Source organism: Hydra vulgaris, chromosome 01 (genome assembly GCF_038396675.1).
Source record: "Hydra vulgaris chromosome 01, alternate assembly HydraT2T_AEP".
Taxonomy (NCBI): Eukaryota; Metazoa; Cnidaria; class Hydrozoa; order Anthoathecata; family Hydridae; genus Hydra; species Hydra vulgaris.
The window spans coordinates 72170586-72177907 of record NC_088920.1 but is presented as its reverse complement, the minus strand read 5'-3'; the positions used below and the strand labels follow the sequence as shown (position 1 = coordinate 72177907).

General features: G+C 29.9%; 1 long non-coding RNA gene across 1 annotated transcript; it reads left to right on the top strand.

Moving 5' to 3' along the window:
• Positions 1 to 291: 291 nt before the first annotated feature.
• Positions 292 to 7322, top strand: LOC136075585 (uncharacterized). Its single transcript, XR_010636030.1, has 4 exons — positions 292 to 355; positions 1913 to 2479; positions 2636 to 2753; positions 3774 to 7322. It is a non-coding gene; the product is annotated as an uncharacterized LOC136075585 (long non-coding RNA).

Genomic DNA, 7322 nt, shown 5'->3' with positions numbered 1-7322 from the left:
AACATAAACATTTCGAACATTTTTTTAATTCATTTTATAGTATATATTTTTTTTTATTAAAAAAAAAAAAAAAAAAAGAGGAAATAATTAAAAAAAGTAATTATATCCTTAGACGATATTTCGTCTGACTTTTTTTTTCCCGTGAACTTTGGGAAGTCAGAGGAGAAAACTTTGGTTTTTGAGCTAATGCAATTTATCATCTACCGGAACAAATATGTTCCTGCGGCTTTGCTTTGATCTTTATGAAATATCGTAATGTTTCGGGGGGTTTTATTTTAGAAATGCGCTAAATTTATTTTATTAAATTATCAGTGCTATTCAGAAGCTATATGACAAGCGAAAAAGTTAACTTAGAGTATGCTTTTAAATAGTTTGTGACTTATTTTGTATTAAATCTTTGAAGGATTACCAAAAATAATCTTTAATAGCTCTCAGCAATTGCGTAGATTGTTTCGTTTGCCAACCAACAGGCAATGAAAAATCAATTGTGTTTCGATGTCTACCCTTTTTTACCTTCTCTTTAAACTTGTTAAGAGAAGACAAGCACCTGATAGTATTCGATATGAATATGTATTAAATTGTGCAATAATAAAGTTTTAGTTGTTTCTCCGCTTTTGAGTTGAATATATTGAAGAAAACAATTAATTCAAATCAAATCAAATCAAATTTATTCTGAATAAAAGATCTTACATCAAGGATATTTACAAATAGTAATGATACTAATCTCAAGTAAACACCTATCAAATTTAATTATAATAAATAGTGATAATAAAAAGAAAAGTAAAGTCAGATAAAACGTGATAATTGTAAGAAAAGGAAGAAATAATAGTAACTGTAAAAGTTATATAACAATGTTAACCACAAAAATAATACCAACAACAATAATATAAATAATAACTATAAATAAAAATAATTTCAGTAATAATAACAGGTTAATAATAATATTAGTAATAATATAAAAATAATATTAGTAATAACTGATTTTATAATAATATAAAGTAAATACAAATTAAATTGATATTAATAATAATAAAATATGAATGATAGTAGTAATTATTAGGAATATATTTATATAATGATATAAAACAATAATAATAAGGAACAACACTAGTATTTATCAAAATTTAACAATAAGAGTAATAATAATAATAAAAGTCTTTTTTAAAAAAAATTTATAATATATATATATATATATATATATATATATATATATATATATATATGTATACGCACACATGAACACATACATACATATATAAATACATACACACATATACATAAACACACACACACACACACACACACATATATATATATATATATATATATATATATATATATATATATATATATATATATATATATATATATATATATATATATACACACACACATACGTACACATACATATACATATGTATACATATACATATATACACATATGCATACATATACACACACATACACATACATACACATACACACATATACACACATACACATACATACACATACACACATACATACATACATACAACATACATACCCATATACACATACATAAATACATCCACATACACACATATATACATACATACATATACACACATACACACGCACTCATATACATATATCATATACACATATACATACACATATAGAATAATGTTATAATAATATTTATATAAGTGGTAAATGATTTTGTTATATAGATAAATTTTCTACCTAAAGTAAACATTGATATTTACAACTTTAATGTCAGAACTTCTTATAATACATTAAATTAAATTAAAATTAAAAAAATTTTACTCATTGAAAGAAAAGATAAATACATTACCTATAGCATTATATAAGTAAAATCTTGTGATATACATGATTTTATTTATACCTTATTTGTCTGTGATTGTTATAGATGTTCAAGTACACTATCAGATGCATTTCGATCTCATTATGATAGACTCTCGAATTGCTATCACTTGTCCCTAAAAGAATTCCAGTATTGGCATCAACAGCAACTGCAGCTAAAAGTACTGCTGACTTTATTATTGATAATCTTTGTATGCATAATTTGGTTATTATATCATCTACACCAGAAAGAAGAAATATTAAATACAGCCTAATACATATTGACTCTAGAGATCCAGAGAAATTTTTCTACCCAGTTGTTCAATATATTCTTTTGAATACTTATTCAGCTAAAAGAACTTTTGTCTTTTCTACAACAATGACTAATGTGAGGTCAATTTATTGGTATTTTCACAAAGAACTAGGAGAAAAATATAAAAGCTATCTTGATAGACCATAGGGTCAATTTCATTCCAAAACAGATGATGATTTTAATGATGAAAAATATAATAATACAAAGATCAAGCTTCATTTTGTGTGTTCAAAAATATTTTTTGATCAAGCTTCATTTGTTTGTTCGAAAATATTCTACAATCCGTTTCTTCTGCTTTTGGTATAGATATCAATAGTCTTTGTGAGTTTTCTTTAAGAATTTCACAATCTCTTGATATGGCATTTATATTTTTTTGTATTTTTACTAATATTCTTTTTACATTTGTATAACATGTTTTACAAATACAATGATAGTTATTTAAATAAGCTTTTAATTTATGATTTTTTCTATATTTAGGTCAGCCTCTGTTTTCCCTTATTATCCCATAGATTAATTTTCATAGAATCATCATCATAGGATGAATACTTTTGTGTGATATCATGAAGATATAAAATCCACACGTTTAATGAAGGAGGTAAGAAAACCTCAGAATGTTGTGACCTTTTTTTTGTTAATGGTATGTTTTTTTTTTTTTTAAAGCAATATAACATCGTGATCATTGCATTGAAAATCAAACAACTTATCATCCATTTATTAAAAATTGGATACAATATTGCAATAAAAGAGTTCACCTAAACTTATGAGTATATAAAGAGCAAAACAAAATGTTTGAATTGAATAAATTAAATTTGAACTTAATCCAACTTAATTTGGCTACTACTTGTGAGTAAGAAAAAAAAAGATGAATTTATTATTATTTTTATAAATCTGCAATAAGAAAAAACTTTAATAATGTGTCTTTTTTTAGTTTGAAAGTTAAAAATACGGGTTAACAAGATATATTTGACATATCTTGAATTTGATAAAATTGTTGATAACTTGCTGAAAATAGTTGATAGTTGGTTTTTAAAAAGTTTATTACCCCCGTCCTTAAACCTGCTAAGCGTAAATATTTTTCGCCATTATTAATTTTTTTAAATAACCAAAGTTTTCTCGTCTGACTTCCCGAAGTTCACGGGAATAAAAGTCAGACGAATTATCGTCTATTATATCCTCTGAATAAAACACGTTTGTTTGCCGCAAAAAATTTTTTTTGATCTGAAGCGATCTGTGTTTCCACTACTAGTTGCGGGAATGTTAGTAGTTGTTGTTCTAGTTGTTGTTCCAGGTTGTGATGACATTTTGTAATTGTTTTATATTAATATTATCATTGCTCTAAATAAAAGCTAAATGTTACTCCAAGAAATTTTTCAAGCGTTTGATATCGAGCAATGGTAATACCCCAGCTAGGTTTAAAAAAATCAACGTTCTCGAGATACTTTTCTTTTATTGTAAAGCTAACTCAAAACTTTCAGACAAATTCATAATTAATTTTACTTACATTTTCATCCAACTCCATCGCTTGATATATGTTTGATATAGGAGCTGGTAATGAGCTTGAGTTTTTTATTTGAGAAAATTTTCACTTATATATAAAAAATTTTATCTTTAATAGATGGAAAATACTATCGAAGAACATCTACTTATTGTTGGAGCAACAAGTTCAGGAAAAACAGAGCTCTTGCTCCACCTGCTCAACCGACGGCCAGACGCTTTGATATTTTTAATATGCCCAACCATTGGATACAATGAAACAAAAATGATAAAAAAAATTGTTTACAACCAAAGATTTCACGACGCAGGAGTATTTGACGATTTTAGCTGGCCAAAATTATTTCTCTCTTTTTAACAGCTGAAAACTTTACCATATGACAAGAAATTGTAAATTAAATGTTTTTTGTACAAATCCAAGCCAGTGGCGTTCAATATAGGGGAAAGATGGGTACTTTAGGGATTACATTTTATTCTATTCAATAGGATTTGAGGAAATTTAAGATATATTATTTTTCAAACTTTATTATGGTTAATAACATACTATATTTTGATATTTAATTAGATTCCACTTCGTCATTGTCAGAATATTCTTCATTTTCGTTGTTTTCAGTGTCGGAATCTTGGACTTCTCCAGAAAGAAGCACTTCCACAGCTTCTTTTGAAAAAGGCTTTGTGTTTCTTTTTCCCAATGCTGGACAACAGAGGGTCGGATGTTAACAATAACCTATTGATGATATCTTGGTTACAATCTTTTCTAGAAAATTTTCTAGCATAGCTAAGTCTGTACTCCCAAAAATGTTTGTTTCTGGCTTCGGTAGCCTCTTCCGACAATTGTCCAATTGGCAAAAGCGCATTCTCTACTATATCAGGACCATGTAACAAAACTTTATGCAGAGTTGGAGTCATTGGACACCAGGGGTATAGTTCAACATAAAGCTTTGCAGTATCCAAAGTATACTGTCGGAACTTTTCTACATCAATCTTGTGGCCACTGGAAATTACTTCTAGGATAATTTTCATTCTGGAAATTAAACGGAAGTCTACTCCAGTGATATCTGCAGATGTTTCCGGGTTGTTGAAGAATCTCCTGCTTGTGTTGCCGTTATTGGTATTCCCAAATCCAACCTTAGGTATGTCGACAAGAATGCCAATTTTGATCTTGAATTCATCTTGGATTTTCTTTTTCCTATCTGAGATGAGTCTCTTCTCATCTTCATTCAGCCTTTTCTGCCATTTTTTTACAGGCAATTTATATGATAGGTGAAGGAGACTTTCAAAACACCGTCTTCTAGCATGCAGAATGGATAGTCCAAATTTATAGCTGCTTTGATTGTCAACACATGTTCTGTCCAAATCATTAAATTGTCTTGATGTTGCTCCACAAATATAAAATCGCATGGTCGATTTAGTGGTGGTTGCTGCGTTACAGACTTTTCCGTCAATCATAGTTAACATCATCACATGTTCTACTGCTATGTCTTGAAGTTGAGTTGGTTTCAAGCCTGCAATTTTGTTTTCCATGTAAGCAATTTCTTCAGCTATTACACCAGTAGTTTCTTTTATGAACCTAATTCGAATTGGCCTGCAAAACCTTGGAGACGATGGTGTAGGGTTTTGCCAGATAACCTTTTTATTTACTCCACAAGTTAGATGTAATGGAACCAATGAGCATTGAAATATACTGGCATCAGAATTAAAGCCATCCTCAAACTTTTGATTAAACTGTGTCTGCTGGGAGCCATCACAACCCCATTTCGTAGATAATTTCATATGTTTACGCCCACTTTCCGTTAGAGTCTTCCGTTAGAGTCTGATAACTTCTTCTAAATACAACACCAATCTTTCGGCAGTATGGTTTGACAGACTTTGTAAGTCTACTTCAGCTAAACTTTCTGTGACTGTGAACGAATCAGGATCAGGATAGCATGTTTTTTTTCTTCGACCAAAATACTGTAGCAGGGCCATTGCTTCTTGTCACTTGTACGTACGATTTCATATTGAGATTTTGTTAGGCCTGTGTCAGTAAATATTAAAAGAGCCTCTAGCGGTGTCAATGATTTTTTTTGTAGGTTCAAGACTGCTGCGATAGGCTTTTTTATACTTTCCCGCTCGTTTGGGAGATGTTTTAAGATCTTTGAGGACGGTTGCAACACTTCTTTTGCCACTTGTTGTCAAACAAGTTTCAGCTGCAAAAACAATAGCTTCTGGTTCCACATCTTTCCTGAGCTGTTCTGTTTTTCTCCTCTTTGAACGTTCACTAGAATCAACAAAACTTTTTCTTGGTCGTCCTGCTGATTATGGAGTGGATGGGGTACGGTATTTGGAAATTCCCTTGCAGCCAAGGGCCATGCTTCTTAATAAATATTTCATGAGTTCTGGATGAAGACGACCACATTTTTCTAAAAATAGCTTTCAACCTCGACATTTGACGCTTGTATACTGTTTTTAGTTCTTCGGTATATTGATTTCTTGATAACAAATTTTGATCAGCTAAGTCCATTTTTTCATTGAAATTTGGAGCCTCCTGCTGCTGAATACTGTTGTAGAAATCCAAACGAGAGATTGTTTGCATTCCTGATGACCCATCTAGAAAAAAAAATTAAGTTGAAAAATTCATCTTGGACCTTGATGTGCTTAGAACATGATTAAAATTTAGATGGCATCAACAGGCAGTTAAAATTAAGATTTTTAAATAGCTAGTGGTATAAACTCATAGAAAAACGAAAAAAACTAAGAGGGTTTCAATTATTAAATAAATGCTAAGTTTCATGGTACATAACTTTTGTGGTAATTAATATTTCAAAACGGTAATAAGAGTAAATAATGTACATACCTGTCATAGATTCATCCATGATATAACACTGTAAAACTTCTGTTGTAAACACTTGTACACAGCTTCAATAAACACCACTAAAATTGCTCGTAAATAAAATGAATCACGCAGATATAGATCGGATATTTAACTAGACTGTGTAGTTCCAATTACTACTTTTATATACAAACCATTAACTGCTCATTAAGCGACCATTATCGAGAGATAATAAGGGTAGGTAATTAAGTGGGTACGGCCACTTTTAATAATTCCAATTTTGGCTAGCTAAAATCGTCAAATACTCCTACGTGCGACGTGCCTCCATTTTGGATCAATCGATGTAGTGTTCAATGTGTTTTAGAACTTATTAGCAAAGTTATGGAGAGAGAAGAATACATTTTTATTGTTGACGATTTTATTTATAAAAATGACATGGATTCGTGGAGATCACTACTAGCCAAGCTCGTTATATCAGGCCGCTACATAAAGCATTCATTGTAGCTTTTAGCTCAAAGGTATACAAGGATACCTCGAGTTGTCCTCAGCTTTTCAGCTGAGCTGCTCAACTCAACTGCGTTGGTATATTACATTTAAAAATTCGGTCAAGCTTCAGAATGATTATAGAAAAAAAAAACTTATAAGTAAAACCCAACTAGAACAGATAAAAAAAACTTCTTCATTCTAAATTTACGCTGCTGTCCTAATACAAATGTACACGCACTTAATACAAAATCACACGCACATGAGCGAGTCGAGCTGCTATGATTCTAACAATAATAAATTCAGTTTTTTTTTGGATTCTTATCTTAAGTATTGTTATTACATTTATTTTGAGGAAAGTTTTTACATATATTAAAA